General features: G+C 38.4%; 1 protein-coding gene across 1 annotated transcript in view; it reads right to left on the reverse strand.

Annotated features, from left to right (window-relative positions):
• grid2 (glutamate receptor, ionotropic, delta 2) overlaps positions 1–16,419 on the reverse strand; it is a 475,459-nt gene extending 459,040 nt beyond the window's left edge. Inside the window, exons 1-2 of the mRNA XM_077522426.1 lie at positions 16,153–16,419; positions 6,909–6,973 (exon numbers count right to left, since the gene is read on the reverse strand). The gene's annotated coding sequence lies outside the window, so the exon portion shown is untranslated. The remainder of the gene's footprint in view (positions 1–6,908; positions 6,974–16,152) is intronic.
• Between the last annotated feature and the right edge of the window lie 4,067 nt (positions 16,420–20,486).

Raw genomic sequence — 20,486 nt, forward strand, 5'->3', positions numbered from 1 at the left:
ACAAACCAGACACAGATGGCAACTTTGCAGTTGGATAGAGTCAGCAGGAACAGGGACATACCTCCATTCATCCATTTTTAATGCCACGTAGCCCCTTCTGATTTTGGCTCTTTCCCCACTTAACATGGATATTTATGTATGTATTTATTTATTAAATAATGTATTAAATAATTTATTTATGTATTTATTTATTTATTTTTTGGGGGGGTTATTTCATGTTTTTAGTTGTTATAGTGGATGCCAGGATAATAGGGCTGGAAGGTGTTGTAAACTTACAAAGCTTATATGCAACATTAACATGAACATCATGCAAATTAACTTGCGATTGTGATTGGTTAACCAAGATCCACTTCATGAACTAGAAGTATTGACCTCATCCAAATTATGTTTTATATTGGTTTAGACACGCAAATGTCATATCCACGGCAACCATCCATGGGTCTGAAGGGGTTAATAGGGTCGCGTGGATGAGCTGGAGCCTATCTCTACCTGAAAGTGGTCACCAGCAAATCACTGGGGAACAAAAAACAAGTGACAGGTCGAAGCAGATGTCGGGATTTGGTGCTGTTGTGTTGGACCGACAGGTAGAGGCATTTGTTGTCCCACATCAAGTTTTGATGATGTTCTGTTCAAGAAGCCAGCATTGACCCTGATCATCCTTGTAATTGAATTCAGGAATATAAAAAAAAGAAAGAAAAAAAAAAAGAAAGAAAGAAAAAAAAAAAAGAAATGTTACTCTGTATTAAATATAAACTGCACAAAATGCACAAAAGGGGAACAGCGTCATCTGGTGTCGAACTGTGACCTCTGCCTTATGAGCTGCCTAATGCAGAGCTGCAATCTAACAAGCTGTTTGTTTTTTTTCTTGGTAGTTTTATTTTGCAATTGTGCTCTGCATTAAATATAAACAACAATTAAAGAACGACAACGATGCCATCTTGTATGATGCTACCACAGAATTAACTGAATGTAGTATCACTGCAAAGTCCACTTTTAAACATTCGTATAGTTTCAAAATGGATTTGATGTTACTAATGCTAATGTTCTAAGCCGCCATATTGTGTTTTGAATGGTTTGAAAAGTGCTTCCATTTAAAAAAAAAAAAAAAAAAAAAAGCGGCTATTTTGTCTCGGGTCAACTCTGCCAGGCAACCAAAGTTTTATGTAAAAAGAACAAAAGAACATTCATTTCTTCTGTTCAGAAGCGTATTGCTGCTACTGACCCCCCCCCCACCCGTTCATTCCAAGTATTGTCGAAGGCACCTTGGAGGGCCTGCAGTAGACAAAACAATAACAATACATCGTCTGACTAAAATACATTTATGCATCAGCCCATTGAGGCAAAGAAGCATATTACATCACAAAACTGTATAACCTTTTAATTCTCAGACTTTCTCCAAGGATTTAGCCATCAGTCATTGCTGACATCCAGTCGCCCCTTCCCTCTATTGCAATCAAATGTTTGTCCACCGCTGTCCTCCCTGAAGGGCTCCTCTTAAATCGGCCTCAGACGCTGGATTAGGGATTAGGAGGATTGGGAGCTGCTGGCTAGCCTTGCACAGACGCATTCAAGGAACGGGACAAGGAGAAGGAGAAGAAGAAAAAGTGATAGGCCCACTAATGCCGTCAAAGCTGGCCTGGCTTCTGCTCTTGTGGCGTTATTATTACGCCTTATTTGGAGGGTGAAGATGTCTCAGGAAAGAATACATAAAAAAAATAAAAAATAAATAGGTGCTATATTTAAGGTTGTGTTTTCATTTAAAAACCCAAGGGTTAAATCATTTAAAATATCCTGCATGATTGTTTATCTTAAAAAGGAAGTCAACGTTTTTTTTTTGCCAAAAATATGTTCTATGCAGCCCCACTCGTCTAAATAGTTACGTATTCTGATTAATATTCTATTAGTGGAATATGAGTTAAGCAGCAAAATCCCACCGTTTATCTCAGGAGGTGGCCATTTTGCCACTTGCTGTCGACTGAAGATGACATCACAGTTGCTCAGGTAACAACCAATCACAGCCCAGCTTCAGAAAACAGGTGAGCTGCGATTGGTCGTTGCAACATTGCATTACATTATTGTCACGAAATGCTTAAGGTTGACTTCCACTTTAAATGACTTCGGTAGACTCCAAAGTCACAAAACAAAATATTACTTACGTTTTTAAACGTCAAAGTACAAGCTATAAAAATAAAATAAAAAAATACAAAATTTAAAAAAAAAGAAAAAACAAAACAAATGTACTGCAGTTGGCTGGTGACTACTTCACGGTGTAACCAATCTCTCCCCTAAAGTCAGCATGCTAAACCCCATATTTGTTATCAGCCAATCACAAAGCACATGCAGACAAAAACATTCACAACTACGGACATTTTCCAGTCTTCAGTGAACTAAACGTCTTTTTTTTAATGTGGGAGGAAGCCGGTGCTCACGGGCACTGACATTCAAACCCCAAACCTCAGAACTGAGGCATGCGAAACCTGATCCATATGCAGCCCACATGAGGATTTGGTCAGGTCTTCTATGGAGTTTTAAAAACAAAGGGGGAAAAAAAATAATAATAATCAGAACTGAGCCGTGACAAGGCATCCATCGTTACATTATGCTTTTTTCCTGCCTTAGATGAAAATCCTGACAAAAATGAGCAACATTATTGTAGATTATCCCTAATGGAACCACAAGCTACATCAGAGAGCAACGCTTTTGATTTTCACTTTTATAAAAAAAAAAAAAAAAAAAAAAAAAAAAAAAAAAAAAAAAAAAAAAAGTTTCTCTTTTTTTTCCCCCCCCAACAAACGCACAAAGCAGCCGACCTCAGACCTCGGCCATGTGGCAAAACGTTTCGCTTGCCTCTGAGCAAAGAGACGGACATAACCTTGAGGTGGCGCTCAGTCAACTGCACAACGGAGTTCAAGTCTTGTGTGGAAACGTTTGGCTGGAAAGAGAGCGAGCATGAAAAAATATTCCGTGCGCCATCTGTGTTGACTCAAACCGTCAACCGTGTAGGTGCCTTCATCAAAAAAAAAAGGATGATCCCGCCTTGACATTACATGTCCATCATTTTCAGTATTCTGCACGTGTTCTCAGATTTTTACCAGAAGCAACAACCACCGAGTTTCCAGACTTTCATGGCAATTACTCTTCCCAGGTCACTATTAGAGGATGACATGCCCTTTTCTTGCTCCGTTAACGTTCTCATTCATTTAAAACTGATATTTTTTATCTTATCTTAGTGTTCTTGCATCATGCTAAACCCTTTTGAACCGTTTTCAGCATTTTGACATTTTTGGTGACGAGTATCGTGTTGAATGGGAATCGGCAGCCTGTTTACAACAGCTATGTCACTTTCTTATTTTTTCCTCATCTAAAACCGTTGGAACTATTGCAGTGCTTTTTGCTGTGATATATATTGTTTTATTGGTAAATACCATTTGTTACAATACTACAACCACAAGGCTCTACATGGAAACTGGCCAGCGTCCACTGGGCGAGAATTGCATCCAGGAAAAGATATAAAGCCAACAGCAGTGTTTACTTAAAAAAAAAAAAAAAAAAAAAAAAAAAAAAAAAAAAAGCGGGACAGGTGATTTTAACTGTTCCTTTTGTGCGTTTATTACTCGACTCTAACAGCAGCAGTAATTTTTCGATATTCAAAGTTACGTTCCATCGTACACATGATCGTGGGATGACAATTTCAGGACTCTTACTGGTCGTGGGACACGTCCATGTTCCTATCTCGAATCTACTAACATGGATGGGAAACAAATGTTGGAGGTGGCTACAATTTTACATCAGGTCTCTTTCGGGGTCACATAGGACAAAAAAATATCCACAAAAATAAACTTGTGCAAAATTTTAATTTTATTGAGAGATACTCTGCCAGGAATATCATTCCAAATATGTTAAAAATTTTAATCTAGTAGTGAATAGTGATATTACAATTTAAAACTACAGTTGCTCTTTTGCTTATTCTAAATTTTTATTTTGCTTTTATCCCTTTTTTCCCCGGGTATAATTCTCTTCAGTCTGCTAATTTGTACAAATGAAGGCCTCGACCCAAGTAGATGCCTCCCACTCAGTCTACAACTGATTAAGTAAATGAGCCGGGCCAGTATCTGCAGAGGCCGCGCCTCGTTTCGCCACCAGGTGCTTTCGTGCAATCGGGGGTTGCGGGTGAGCTGAAGCCGATCCCTTGCTGGCTCAGTGCAAGAGGCGGGTTCGCCAGCCAATCACAGGGCACACATACGCCCGACAGACAATTTCGAGTTGTCATTACTTTTTATTGGGTTAGTAAGTTTTATGTTTGATTGACAGAATTGACATTATTTTCATGCATACATTTCTTGCAGTGGTGCAAGTTATACTTTTCTATCTGTAACATGCCCCCCCCAAAAAAAAATAAAAAATAAAATTGTTGGCTGAGATAAATTATAAATTGAGTTTATATACTGCCCTAAACCCATGTCATATAACAAGTATCAACTTGTTGCCTACTATGAACTACAAAAACACATTATGAACACAAAACACAAGCAACGAATACGAACCAAAACCTACTTTTACTCCCGCTGACCTTTCAGTGAAGAAAGAGTGGACATGTCACTTCAGCTCACTTGTGGAATTCACAAAAGCAGTTTTTGCTGAGGCGCAGATGAACATTGCACCTGGCACATTTGTACACAGTCTGGCCCTCACAATTGGACAAAGACGAAAAGAGATCATTTTAGAAAAGAGCAGACATTTTTATCTCTTCAATGTGTGTGCACAGTTACGTCCATAAATGCCTCAAAGGAGCTGAAACTTCACAAACTTATTTTCAGCCTGTTTAGGAGCGTATTCCTCATCGCCATCTCCACGATCACAGACACCTCCCATCACTGTCCCCTGGTTCGAGGTTTTTTTGTATAGATGGAGTCTGTGTTTATTTGTAGTTCTACAGAAGAATAATGAACAGAAATTACGCTTATAACTCAACATGTTATTTCTGTAATGCTTCCAATTACTAACTGGAGTGGCAGTTTTGAAATAAAACGTGTAAATGTTGAAGATACAGCAACATTTGCGACCGGAAGAAAAAGAAAAAAAGAAAAGAAAAAAAAAAAAACACATCGCCGTCGGTAGCTAATTAGCATCACACCGAATTTGTCAAAAATACTTGTAATAGTCACTTGACCTCATGTTAGTGATATAGGCTACATATTTTGCATATTTTTATTTTAGCACAACTTACCTCAAATCAGGCAACATATCCAAGTTTGTAGTCCAAAAGTGGGAGCGTCACAAGTCTTGCTTGTCCAAAAAAAGGATGTAGTGTCCGACCGGAAACTATGCTTGTAAAAGATGTTTCTTCTTTTGTTTATAGCAGGGGTGTCAAACTCATGTTAGCTCAGGGGCCGCATGGAGGAAAATATATTACCAAGTGAGCCGCATCGGTAAAATAACGGTATATAACTTAAAAACGATTGCCGTCAATTATACGCAGATTTTCGCTATGTGTGTGCCAGCCCTAAATTACAGAGCTCAACGGTAAGATTGTAATATTGTTCCCAAAAATACTACAAATGCAAATAGAACGGAGTCCTGGAAGTGTTAAGTTTTTCATATATATTGTTCCCAGAATGCATTGTGTGGTGCAGTTAATGACGTTATAAGGACGCTAAAATACTTGTCATATCTATTTGTGTTACCAGTAATTGAATTTGTGTTGTATTTAACATGTTTGTCAGTCTATTGTCAATAATAATAATTACAATAATAATAAATCAAACCATAATCTTAAGTTGTGTGTAAAATAATGACATGCAGGACGATTCCCCCGTACAAGGACTGCTTGTGAAGTTACAAATGTTTATATATTTTGATTGTGGCCGACTGATTAATTAGTCCGACATTACAATTTTTTTTCTTACTTTACAAAATCATCTCGCGGGCCGGATTAAACCCCTTTGCAGGCCTGATCCGTCCCGTGGGCCTTATCTTTGATACCCCTGGTTTATAGGCAGATGCCATCTGATGAACAATGTGCATTCCCACCATATGCAGTGCTGGAATCTGGGCCACAGTATTCATGTACAATTGCAAAAGGTTCCTAGGTATGTGTTGGTCATGAATCAATTGGGGGTGGAGGAAAATCAGATTTGACATTTGGAGTGGAAGGGCTTTGACAATTGCCGTCAAGTGGATTTTACTAAAATATCCAATTCACTGATATGGCTTCAAGAAATTTCTGTCTGTGCCTTTATTCCATTCGAGTTTAATTTATTCATTTTGCTTGTTAATTTTTTTTTTTTTTTTTAATATAATATTGTAACTAATAGACATTCTATTTGGACTACCCAGCAAAAGTAGACAAAAATAAATGAACTAAACTTTGATTCAATCACACACTGGTATGTCCTTAATCAGAATAGTCACATAAAGATGCACCTTACAACTAGTGTTGTTCCGATACTGATACTGGTATCGGCAGAGGTGCCGATACTGCATTAAAACAGTGGTATCGGTATCGGTGACTACTCACAAGTAACATGCCAATACCATTAATTCCAATGCTAATATAGGATTTTGGATGCAGCATCTTGTGTCATGTTCACTGCATGCCGATCTAAGATATCCTATTGGCCCTTGAATGCTCTGAACCAATAGCAGGACAGCTTTTTCATGTTGAGGAAAAAAAATAAATAAATCTTAAGTATCGGTATGGTATCGGCCGATACGGCAAAGCTGGGTATCGGTATCGGGGGCCAAAAAACGGTATCGGAACAACACTACTTACAACCTGGCTGAAATTATTTCCTTACAGCCGATTGGTTGCGAGAAGTCCAAGTAATAAATGTATGCGGCTTAATTAATAATGTGGCATAAATCTGATTAATCTAAACATGATCAACACAGAAGAGTTTGTGCCTTACTTTATTTTGCCATGACGATTTCGACGTCCATTTCGCCCCATTACGGTCTGAACTGCAGAACGTCACTGTGTCGGGAGAAAAAGAAGACAAATATACAAAATTACAAAACAAAAGCGCTAAGTGGAAATCAAAGTGTCAATGAAAAGTGGCTCCATTTGTAAAAAGTGACATTCCTCTAAAGTGGCAATGCCAAATGCTGCCCATTGTCTGGCGTGAACAAGCCACCCTGAAATTGACGGTGAAAGCAGACATTATAACGTCACAACCGGTTATTACCGTTGTGCGCGCGTGTGCCATTTGATTGGCTTTGTGCGAGGCATCCACAAAAGTAGACAAAAAGAAAGATTACAAAAAGGGGTGCACACCATCCGGACGACTTCACGGCCACCACTTCATCACACAATGTCACAAAAATGTTTTTTTTTCTCGCAAAAACGTGGACTATTTTTTTGACCTCGTTAAAGCTTAAATGAGCAAGTCAAAAAGTGTGAAACAGCTTATAATGGGCATATGTTGTCAAATTAGTACTTCCCTCACGGCATGGAAGAAAGAAGATTTTCTCCTCGTGTTGAACTAAGGCTGATTTTAGTGTGACCGTGTGTGTGTGTGTGTGTGTCTGTGCGCTGAGTCATTGATGGCCTTTGCAAATCTATTACAGAGTACTTTTCCTTGCTAGGCTAATTGCTATCCAATATAAAATAAAATAAAGAAATAAAATAAAAGGGTCATTACATAATCATGAGCAGGGTGGTTACAAAACAACCAAACCACAACACAGATATCCATCATCATCTCCTGTTAATTGGATGTGGCTCCTCATCGTTGTGAAGGTTTTGGAATTTTTTACAGCTAGTTCTGGCTTTTAGTTTAAAACACCTCAATGACAAATCAAGTTTGAATACTTGATTGGTTTGCTTAGAATGATTATAGAATGATTATTGAAAGGCTGTTGTTGGGGTGAGGAGATGATAAAGTGATGAAAAGTTGAAGAAAAGGCTGGGTACAAAAAATGGAAAAAAAAATATTGAATTAATTTTACTTTTCATAGCCCAATATTGATTTGTGGTTTAATGAATCAATATAATTTTAATAAGACCCCCCCCCCCCCCCACCATAAATTCATGTGCCTTCTCAACTTATGCGGGTAAATTTAACAAACAAAAAGAAAAAAAGAAAAAAAAAGAAAAACTATGGAAATATGCCCAAGCACATACTCGATAAAAAACAAAACAAAACTTAATAGCGTTATTGAAATGTGCACTTCTGCTAATATTTTTAATATGACCCCCCCCCCCCATAAATTCATGTGCCTTCTCAACTTATGCGGGTAAATTTAACAAAAAAATAAATAAAAAAAAAAAAATAAAAAAACTATGGAAATATGCCCAAGCACATACTCGATAAAAAAAAAAAAAAAAAAAAAAAACAAGACCCAATAGCGTTATTGAAATGTGCCCTTCTGCTACTCAAAGTACCCCAAAAAGGATCCCACTAGTGCTTAAAAGATAAGAAACGACTCCAGCAAGAGCTACTTCATATATCCAGGATGAACATGTCTGGGAAATTTGATGAGAAATTTAGAACGCCTCCAAAATTTGATCTGGCCTAAGTACGAATAATCCCTCCAATGCAATTTCAAGCGATGGTCTCAATGATAGGCTCAAATGCTTAACGTGTTTTTACTGGAGGCCAAATGCATGCAGTGTTAAGATAAGAGAGAAAACAGCTTTGGACATGCATCATGCCATTAACATACATTGTGTTGTGTTTTTTTGCTATACATCACTATGACAACACCCCACCACCACCAATTCCATTTCACCTGCCCTTAAACAGTTATAGATTCTTCTCTCAATCACGCGTCTGGCCCTCAAATGAAGTCCTCTGAAGTCAGCCATAAAATTAAATCCCTTTATGCTCCCCCAACCCACCCGTGCTGTTAACCCAGGAGATAAAGATGGCGGTGGTGGTGAGATTGCAAGAAAAGACCAAGAGTAAGGAGGCAGAAGATCCTCGCCCGCAGCCACGCTATTGAAGTGGTGCCGGGTGTTGAGAGGACGTTCTCAAGGGTAATTATAGCACTGCTTTTTTTCTTTCAACGTCTTAATGGCAGCAATAGGGGGGGGGGAACAAAACACTTGTCGTGGACACGTTGAAAGAAGGGACGGTAATCTCTTATTAGGATTTATTTACAAGCTCGGGAGTGTCAACGTGATGTCCACAAACAATGCAAATTACACTAACTGCATAATGAGTAAACCAAACAGCAACAGAGGTAAGAGTAGAGCTATATTTTAAGAGTTAGAAAGTAACACGCAACAAAAAACTCCCCGAAATGATCAGTTTTCAAATCTGTGTCCACAGAGCGACTCACTTGCGAAGTCATGAATAGGAGCTGTCTCCGAGTGCTGGTGCTGAAAGTCTCACACGGACATGTACAGCCAACTCCGGCTGGAGCTGTCCAAGCACATGGTGCTGAAATTAAAAACTCGTTTGTCTGGCGATTGAGAATATAACATACCACTTTGAATCAGTGTAAACTTTAATGGATTGTACAATATAAAATCAGTTTAATAGAAATGGAAGAATCATGAAAATCAATTTAAACTTAAAAGTACAATTGCTCTTAAAAATTTAGATTTTGTTAACTCATTCACTCCCAGCCATTTTCATGTTCTATTGCTATTTATAGCAACATGGAACCTACCAATGGAAAAATGTCTCTTCGTTCATCAGGAAAAAAAAAAAAAAGTACGGTATATTTTTTTTTTTTTATCTGTTAGAATTAGCGTTAGAATTAGCTAAGTTTCATCATTATTCACAAACCTGTTGAAAATACTTGGAAAAAGAGCTTGTTGCAACATGGACCTGGTTGATCTCTTATACTTTGCTGCCACCTGCTGGTCGTTTTTTTTTTTTTTGGTAATAACTACCATCGCTTTAAGCGACCACTGCAGGTCAGAAACTGCATCAAAGCCTTCATACAAAAACTCTAGCAAACAAAAACCTAAAAAACGTATAAATACGTTTTTGGGAGTGAATGCGTTGTGTATTTATTAGGGGTGTGCCAAAAAAAATCGATTCATAAAAGAATCGAAATGCTCATGTATTAATCGAAAGATATTAATATCAAAAAATAAATTTTTCTTAAATTAGAAATGAAGAAGGGGAAAAGGCAGTTGTAGCCCACATGCTGTTTGTGGAAAAATGCACTTACAGCACAAAAATGTTTAATTTAAAAAAAGAAAGGAAAAAAAGAATTTAATGTCTATTTGTAATTTTGTCTTGCAAAGCAGAATGGAGTACATCATGACAATTCTGTGCATATCTGTAAATTGAAGCAGAAATCCTTTGTCAATCAAATAATTTTGAATCGAAAATCAATTCTGAATCGAATCGTAGACCCAAAAATCGTAATCGAATCGAATCGTGAGACAGTCAAAGATTCCCATCCCTAGTATTTATATTCCAAGTCGTGATCTAAAAATGTTAAATCAAGGCAACTGGACTTGTTTCATTTTTTTTTCCTGAATCATTTTCCCAAAACACATTTTGGCAATAAGAAAGTTTAAGAAAACAGTATTTATTCATTTCTATTACATTACAAACATGTTTTAATCATCATTATTTTCCCCACACAATTAAAGCAGTTCATCAATGTAGGAGGAGAAACTTTTTCAATGCAATTTTTGTACAAAAATGCAAAATGCAACTAAAATTCTCACCACAACAGGCGCTTACTTTTAATGACCCAAGTCCCAGCAAGAATCTAAACAGCCATTTAACCTGATGGAATAAACTGAAATGACTTTAACCTTACTGTGAAAGTGCAAAAAAAAAAAAAAAAAAAAAAAAAAAAAAAAAAAAAAAAAAAACCTCTAAAAATGGATGCAATGCTCATAATAAACCGATTAGGATTCTTCAAGCGTCATTTGCCCTCCAAAAGCAATGAAGCCACGTGAGAGTAAGTATATGAAAATAAAAGCACAGGAGTCTTTTCATACAAAGATGTCAGAGTAGAAAGTCCAGTGAAGTGAGGCAGCACACTAATTACATATCGATTGTTGCCTTCACCTTTCTCAAAATGTCATTGCTTTCTTTTTCAAATGTAATCACAGCTGGTGCATATTCTTTTCTGCCACGTTTTTTTTTTCTACTGTAAAATGTATTCATTCCTATGTGTGAAGCAATTACATGTATTTTAAAAAAATCTGGTCTAAATTTAACCCTCTTTAAATGAAATGCCATTCCCACCCCCTTTAAAATTCTTGTATATAAAAAATAAAATTGATTAAATGCCTGCAGTATGCATTCATTTGGTGGTGGGGTGGGTTGGGGGAGATCCGAGTGAGATAATTAGGGCCCTGAAGCCAACATGAAAATGTAGTTTGAAGAAGAATGCCCTTTTCGATGGTCCAGTTACTACTGACTGAAAAAAAAAGAAATGCTAATTAAAGAAGACATCTGGAAAAGATGACAAGTTTGCTGTTATTCTTTATCCTTGCTCTATTTTGATTGGAGACTGTCAGAGACCAATAATTAGGACAACCTGGGCCCTATTTTCATGCCCAGCACAAGTCTTGTGTAAAACACAGTCTAATTATGCACATGGGCGGATTTGTTATGGTATTTGTGTAGATGGGCACAAAATTGCATCTGCGCCGTTGTGGGAGTGAGCACTGCTGGGAGACAAATGGTTGAAAAAGATGACTTTAGAAATTGGTGAATAAAATAAACATCTTTGAATAATATAGAACATATCTGACTAAATTTACATTAAATCAGTGCTTCTCAATTATTTTCTGTCATGCCCCCCCATTAAGAAGAAAACAACTCGCGCCCCCCCTGCGCGACTATAAATAGTATCATTTGTCTATAAAATTGTTAAGCACACCTCTGCATAACACTGTATCCTTATCAACGTATAAGAGAATAAAAGAAATATGGACCAACTTACAAGAAAGAATATCTTTATTAACTGTAACAGAAAAGATTTAAAGTGCATCTGAAATTCAAAAATAAAATTAAATCCTTAATTAACCCCATATTACCCAAACTAAGCAAAATGTTACATTGGCTTGGGACTTCATGTTTTTTTCCCATTTTCATTACAGTCTAATCTTCAAACTAAAAGGGGATAGTTCAGCGGTTGTCGAAGTTCTTACACAAACGTACCACAACATTAAAATACAACAGCGCACGCACACATGCACACACAGCGCCGCGTGCTGTTAAAAGCAGGCTGGCCGATCTTTAGCGCAGCTGCGGCCCATTTTGCCTCGGGTGTTCTCTCCCTCGCAACCCTCCATGTTTGTGGCTCATACTTCTGAATTCTCTCCTTCCATTCTTCCTACCAAACCTCATTATCAACTCACCAAAACGGTTTAAAGCAACACAAAAGTAGAGGGGGGAAAAAAAACAAAAAAAACAAACTCAATTTATGATTATGCTGTTGTAAACGCACATTCGCGTGGCCACTTGTTGCTCGGCAGAGTACAAATGGGTTCAGTCATTGCTGCACCGAACCGTTACCAATTGCGCCGATACTTTGTTCATCTTTCCTTCCTTTGGATCTTCCTCTGGTCTCCTGACAACTTGACAATTCTGGCGGGACTCTGAAGTATATGGTTAAGGGTCTTGGATTTATAGCAGTTATTTTTTTTTTTTAAATAAAGAGCACAAAGTATGATGACATGTTGACTCGGGAAGGCTGCCGAATGAATACTGAGCTCTCAAAAAAAAAAAAAAAAAAAATATGCCAGCCACAGGAACAGGAAAAGGAAAAGAAAGTCGGGAAGACAGACTTATTTTCCTCGTTCACGTCACATACTTTAATTGATTACTATTCATCTTCCATTACTTAAGATCTGCTCCAACTTAATCCTTTCATGAAGTTCAAGAATTCCCTTCATCTGTATGTACTCAGAAAGACGTTTGAAGCGACGCCAACATGCTAACCATTAAATACTTTGTTCCTTTCTCATGTACAAGTGTGACTAAATCAACAGCTTTAACAAGCATCATCCTCTGATCCATATTGCCATCAAACAAACATTGCAATACCAACAATACACCACACACATCACGCTGACTGAAAAAACAGTGAACTGTGCCAAAAGGTACTGAAAGTGCAAGCTAAAGAGAGTTGGCAGGAACAGTAAAAGCAAGGTAGGTAAAGGAAGTCAGATGTATTTTTGTTGGTCACAGCACATTTGTTTCACCACTAGTTGCTAAGTAAAATACAAAAACAGAATCAGCATGAACAGTGACAGGATGCCAGAAACAGGGAATCTGACTTCATTTTCTTGGTCAGTAACTTTTTTTTTTTACTAGATTGAGTACTGTGTCTCAATCCTCGGTGAGCTGTAGGCCAATATAGCAAATTACAAAGACAACAAACTCGGGAACAGTAAGGGCGTGTCAGAAACAGGAAGCAAAACTCATTTCGCCCAGTCCCACTAGCAAATTGTTTTACCAATTGTTGCTATGAAAATTAACTCATTCGCTCCCAGCCATTTTCACAGAAGCAATCCCGGTCGCTCCCGGCTGTTTTACTGGATTTTGACTGATTTTGCAAGTACCACAGAATATTGTGTTCGATTGCTATAAAGGTATGGGACCTATCAAAAGAAAGATTAGTCTCTTCTTTCATCAGGGGAGAGGAAAAAAAAAAAAAAAAAAAAAAAAAAAAAAAAAAGTATGTTTATCTGTTTCCGTTTTGCAGTAATTAGCATTAGAAGAGACCTAAGTTTCATCAGTTTTCACAAATCTATTTAAAATTGTAAGTAATTGAGCTAATATAGCAAAGTTTCATCCCAAATCTGTTTAAAACAGAGGGGTTAAGAGTTATTTTTTTCTACATGGCCCTGGTTGATCTCCTTTGCTCTGCTGCCACCTGCTGGCCGTTTGTGTAATAACCGCCATTTCTGCAACCGTTCTTTGCAGTTGAGAGGCTGCATCAAAGCCTTATGTATGCTCTAGCATAAAAAAAAACAAAAAAACAAAAAAAAACAAAAAAAACGTATAAATACGTCTTTGGGACACTTAGAACATTAAAAAAAACTATTTATACGTTATTGGGAGCAAATGAGTTACTTAGGACTCAATCATAAGTTGCACACAGGCAAATCTACCAAGTCACAGAGAGTGAGTCACAGGTGAAGTAAGAGAAATTCATCAGCGCACATTGCTTGGCCACATGGTTGCGAGGCAGCAGGCTTGATTATAGGTGCCACTCAGGATAATTTGCCAAGTAGCCGGAAACAGCTAAATCAGGAACAATAATAGCTGCAAGCAGGGAGCAAGGAGTTGGATTTATTTTTAATGTTGAATAAGTACACTGTAAAGGACTCAACCATAAGTTGGCCACATGACAACGTACCAAGTTACAAAGTCAGGAACAGGAAGTCAGACTTCATTCTTTGGTCATGTTTGAGTACTTGGCACTCAAATCATAAGTGCCTCATAAGCCAAAACAAAAAAATAAAAAAATAAAAAAATAAATAAAAAAAATAAAGTGGCAACCCTGTCGTGTTCAGGCTTCTTTTTTCCTGACCACAACAGTGTTGCCACATTTACTTTGGAGGAGTAAAGTTGAGGACGTAATTTTACTGATGACTTGCTTTTAATACGTGACTTAGTTACCTTTTACTCATTACTTGATTTTAAAAGTAACTGCCTTTGATATTGAAGTGTGCTACTCTTTGAAATATTGTCACTGTCAAGCTGAAGTAAATGCATTCTATTCAGTAACGTTTGGTGATGTTTTAAATATAATCCGATTGTTTGACTGGAAATTTTTGAAGCCCAAATTACTGGACCACACTTGTTGCTTGGAGCTCACTCAGAGATTCACCGTAAGGTAATATGCCAAGCCAGTGAGACGGAGAGCAGGAACAGGAACGGCAAGTCAGCAACTCATATTATTAAGAGAGATATTTAAATGTTTCATGATGGCCAAGTCAAAGTGGTTATGCGCCACAACTACCCCCTTCAGCACAAAGGTGCAATAAAGTAGCCTATTAAATATTTATGTGTATGGAAAACAGCGACACTATTTGCATACTTCACAGATGCAACTTTTGTTGCGTTTGCTCATGCAGACGTGCAAATCCAACACGGCACAAACCAACAATCGCGCATGCACACTTCACGGAAACGGATGGAGGCGATCCATTAATGAGATTTACTTGTCTTGTCACTGACCGGTGCTTGGTTGTTATTTCCCCTGACTCGTGTGCCGACGATGAGCTCTGCACAGGACCGATACGAAATGCACACAACATAAGGCCGACTTGTATCCTCCAGGTGCACGGCATTTTACCGTATTGTTATTGCTGATATTACACATATTCAATTCTGCAAAAAAATCAAATCAAAAAGGTGCACTTTGACTTTGGAGACTCTGAAGATGAAAATATAGCCTATCGACAAAAATACTGGGACACACTTTAGTCAACTAATTAATCATTTACTGCTCCTTGAATCTAAATGTTATGATTGCAACTTTGTGGACACAATGTGCGCAAGTCCATTTTCTGATACCAGCGCACAAAGCGAGGTCCATCCGGGTATATTTGGATGAGTTACGTGTGGAAGAACAAGCACATTGAATTCCTTTAAATTCCTTACACAGTTACAGAATGCATACAGCACACACTTGTTTTTTTTTTCCCCTGGCAAGCAACGAGGCAGACCGAGCTGGGAAGCAATACAGCATATCTCCACATGACATAAGATAGTCTTCAATATGGTGCGGGAACTCATTTAAATCATCAGACCTCAGTTTCCGAGGTCTCCAAGATAGTTAGCATGCATCATTAGCCCGCAAGTGTAGCCTATATAGAAAGTATCGATGTACAGTAAATAAAGACTGTGGGAGGCAGGAGGTTGCATCGAGGAAAAAAATAAATAAGGCAACAATATAGCACCGTGCCAAAAAACAGTGTAAATATTATACTGAAAGACATTTTTAATAAGGGCTGAAAATTGAGTGTTGGTGGAGAGGTGAATCTCAGGCCACAGAAAGAAAAGCATTTTAAACACAAGCACAGTTGATTAACTTGAATTCATATGGTCTTGGCAGTTGGAACATGATTGAAATAAATAAATAAATAAATAAATAAAAGCAATACATCACAAATTAGCAAATGCTAAGTTGCTAACACAAAATAAAAGTGCTAGTCTTGCATGGAACAGCTAACTTCAATGCCATTAAGGGAAAATAAATCTGGACTGTACAAACCTGTAAAGCCTTTGGATGATCACATTTCCAAGCAATCACCGGTGTAAATGAGGGGGAGATTCCATGTACCAGCCATTGCAGTTTAATTTAAAAATAAAATAAAATAAAAATTAAAAAAAAGAAAAATAAATAAATAAATAAAAACTTCATAGGCAATGGTAATATCCTCCAACCCAATCCATTTTTCATCAAAATGGCTGTCAATTCTCTTGGATAGAAAGTTGACGGATAAACGCTAGTTTTATCATTGGACCCCATCACAAGTAATAAACTCCTATCCTGCCAAGAGGCTGAGGTAGTGGCTGATTTGAATCACCTGTGCGTCCAGGTGGGAAGAGTGGCTAATGAGGTGGGTGTGGCTCACTGGCAAAGTGGAGCAGTGGAGGGCGGAATACTTGAAGTGATGGGCATATAAAGCTTTTTGAACACTCGGAGCTTTCCATCAATTGGGCTCTTTGCACAAATCCACTACCTCCTGAACTCAACACCAGTCCTTCATTTCCTGTCTTTCGTGAGTGGACAAGCTGATTAATCCAGGTGTGCCTGATCTTAGTAACAACAATAACATTGGCCAGACACACCTGGATTAATCAGTTTGTCCACTCATGAAAGACAGGAAACAAAAACGTGGTATTCAGTTCAGGAAGTAGTCGAGCTGTGCAAAGAGCCCATTGGTTCGCAAAAAGGTTTTGCTCGTGTGGCTTCATGTGCACACAAACCCCCCTGGTGGCCGAAATTAAAACTGAAATTTCAATGACTGTGTTTTTGCTCTCTTGCAGCATTGTTGGTTTAGGAACAATTACACATGCTTTAGTTGCTCATTTATATTTTTATTTATTTATCTGTAATTGAGCAATATTTGTTTTGTGTGTTATTACTTTCGGGTATTGTTTTTATTAGTTTTTTAACATGCTGAAGTTGCTGAACTTTACATTTGTTGAGAGTAACACATTTGACTTTGTGTGTTACACTCTTGCAGTTAATCAGTTCGTTAATACTGTGTTATGAAAATTAGTAATCCTGTAGGAAATATAATAGCAAATATTGAGGCATCGATTGCATGAAAACTGAGCTAATGGGGCCTGTGCTTACAAATACTGATGTACATCCCATTAATACTAAAGAGAAAAAAAAACACTGCAGCTAAAACAATGTATACAATTACAATACTACTTTCCAATTCATAAAGTCCCTTCAGGACAATTTTTTTGGCATTTTAGAGTATTTCAGAAAGATGGATGGATTTGATGAGCCTTAAATTTAGCTAAAATTGTTTATTACCCTTTGCTTTATAATTATCCGTGTTCGATGCAGACCGTCAACATACCCGTTTAGCGTGATCAGCTTTTGTAGTTACCCGATAGAAGAGCAAAATAAAGCCTACACAAGTCAGTTTTATCCACTTTGTGCTGATATTCTCCGTTTCAGTATACAGATGAGGAAATCATCATCAGGGGAGCCAAAAATAATAAAAGTCGTATTTCATGGCAGAACTTAATATCCTTTGGAGGAGGTCACCGTCACGCTTGGGCCTTATTCAAATGTTGTCTTTTATCTGATAAAAACAGCTACGATGTGATAAATGTAATAAATCCGGTGTTTATTATACAAAAAGTCGCACGACATATTGCATATTATGGGATGCAAATAGCTGTGTACCACCAGTAATGTTAGCTTTGCAGGCTAGTCGTCAACAAATTGTCTACGAGGTCGTCAGTTCAAACCAGGAACGGTGCGAAACATGTTAGAAGTTCACAAGTAGCCATTCTGTAATTGTCTTATGACGACATCTAATGCACATACTGACGTTGAACTAGCAGGAGCCATATGGCAGGTTAGTGGGCTGCATGCTTGGCTTAAGTATGAAACACTGCTGTGTGTGCGCACGTTTGTGTTGCCTCCCCTCCCTCAGACACAACAGGCCAGTCAATAATCATGCAGCAAATGAGGCTGCTGTCACTGCTGTACTTCCTCCACAGAGCTGCTGCAAAATCCTTTCCCACGAGACTCAGCCGTTGTGTCACATTTTGTGGCCGCGCGTATCTGCGCGTCTTAAGTCGAGCCACCTCCCGAGTGAAAGTTAAAGCAAAGTCTGTATCCGTAGTCCCAGCACAGCCTATTAAATGTGTGATGTTTTCATGACATCATCCTGCCAATATTTGTAAATAGCAGAGATGGGAGTTGGTCACCTACGGCTGTATGTGCAAGTCGCAGATTTCAAGTCTTAACCTTTAAGTTACAAGTCCCAAGTTACTGCAAAAAAAGAAAAAATAGTCAAGGGTTCAGCAAGTAATAAGCCAACTCATAAAATCATGCTGTCTCATAAAAAGTCTACACACCCCTGTCCAAATGCCAGGTGTTTTAAGACAGAAAAAAAACAAAGCTGAATCATATCAAAACCTTTTTCACCATTAACGTTACCTGTAACAAGGGAAACTTGACTGAATATTTTATCAAAAAAAAAAATAATAATTAAAGGGAGAAGTGGCAGAATAAGAAAGGAAGAAAGAAAATTACTTCAAAAACAGTACTAAACAGAAGATGGAAATTTTAAACATAATCCCAAGATTACTCTGTATCAAATATAATACAGATAACGAGACGACGGCGGATTAGTGGTGAGCACGTCCGCCTCCCAGTACTGAGGATGCAAGATTGAGCCCGGCTCCAGCCTTCCTGGATGGAGTTTGCATGTTCTCCCCGTGCCTGCGTGGGTCTTCTCCGGGTACTCCGTTTTCCTCGCACATTCCACAGACATGCATGGCAGGTTAACTCATTCACTCCCGGCCATTTTCACTGAAACAACCCCTTTACTGGATTTTGACTGCTTTTGCAAGGCCCACAGAGTATTGTATTTTATTGCTATAAAACATGGAATCTACCAAAAGAAAAATTAGCATCTCTTCTTTCATCAGGAAAAAAAGATATATTTCTGTTTCTGTTTTGCAGCAATTAGAATTAGAATATAGCTAAGTTTCATCCCAAATCTGTTTAAAAGGAGAAAATAGTTTTTTTTCTACATGGGTCTGTTTGATCTCTTATACTCTGCTGCTACCTGCTGGCTGTTTTTGTAATAACTACCATTGCTTCAAGTGTTTTCTTCAGTGCCGAGGCTGCATCAAAGCCTTCTGTATGCTCTAGCATAAAAAACATTTAAAAAACGTATAAATACGTCTTTGGGAGCAAATTAGTTAATTGAACACTGAATTGTTCCTAGGTGTGCTTGTGAGCGTGGATGGCTGTTCATCTCTGTGTGCCCTGTGATTGGCTGGCAACCACTTCAAGGTGTACCCCGCACTGCCGAAGCCAGCTGTGATAGGCTCCAGCACCCCCGTGACCCTAGTGAGCAAAAGCGGTTAAGAAAATGGATGGATGGATAATGAGATGACTTATTTTGATGACAGTTATTAGCACCACCTGCTGGAGCAAAAGGCCTGTAACGCAAAATCACCAGTGGGCAAAGAAGTCTTGTTTGTAAATGAAGGCCAAGAATTGGTATCAAATTCCACACTGTTTATCGATGTTTTGTAGCATCATAGCACGCGTGTCACACTTGTGAATCCCACTGTATGTCAGTGTGACAACATCTGTCTTGTTTACAGATTAGAAGTGGTGGCAAAGTAAGTCAAATCTCAGCTGGACTGCGCATTGGCGTTTCCGGACGTGCCAAGCGAGGGATTAGAGCGGAGAGAGCAGAGGGGATGAGCGGAATGAATAAATAGGCAGAAGAGAGAGAGAAAGAATGGTGGCTAAATTAAAGTGCGCCACTTTCCTCTGGGCAGCCCCCAAAAGGCCCATTATTATGTTTTGGTGTGTTTTGGAGGACAAGAGTGGAGATGGTGAGTGGGCCGAACGGTGCAGTTCATTGTCAATGTCGTTCGGAACCATCTGCTTCTTGCACAGGAATAAATTTGTCTTGTGTTTTTTTCTTCGTCAAGTACAGAGACACACCGAGTGGGCAACGCGAGCGCCGCGTGTTCGTGTGTGTGTGTGTGTACGACGACGTCACGCGCGCCCGCCTCAAACGCGCAGAAATGCCTGGGCTAAAAATGTCAGCAAAAATGTGTTATGTGTTCATGTGAAGTGAGGGATGACAGCAGGGAGAGGGCACCAACATGGCAACCCACACATCATTTTATACACTGAACAAGGAAAGGGGCTGAACCTTATCGCACAAAGCCAAAAATCACTAAAAAAAAAAAAAAAAAAGGTTTATTATTGCCTATGGATGGTACAAGAATGCTACTTTTGTCTAAATGAATCTCCACAATTCACTTCAACATAAAGGGATTTTCCCATTGTATGTTAGAATTCAGGTAGCATAAGCTATATGT

Source organism: Festucalex cinctus, chromosome 5, assembly GCF_051991245.1.
Source record: "Festucalex cinctus isolate MCC-2025b chromosome 5, RoL_Fcin_1.0, whole genome shotgun sequence".
NCBI classification, from domain to species: Eukaryota; Metazoa; Chordata; class Actinopteri; order Syngnathiformes; family Syngnathidae; genus Festucalex; species Festucalex cinctus.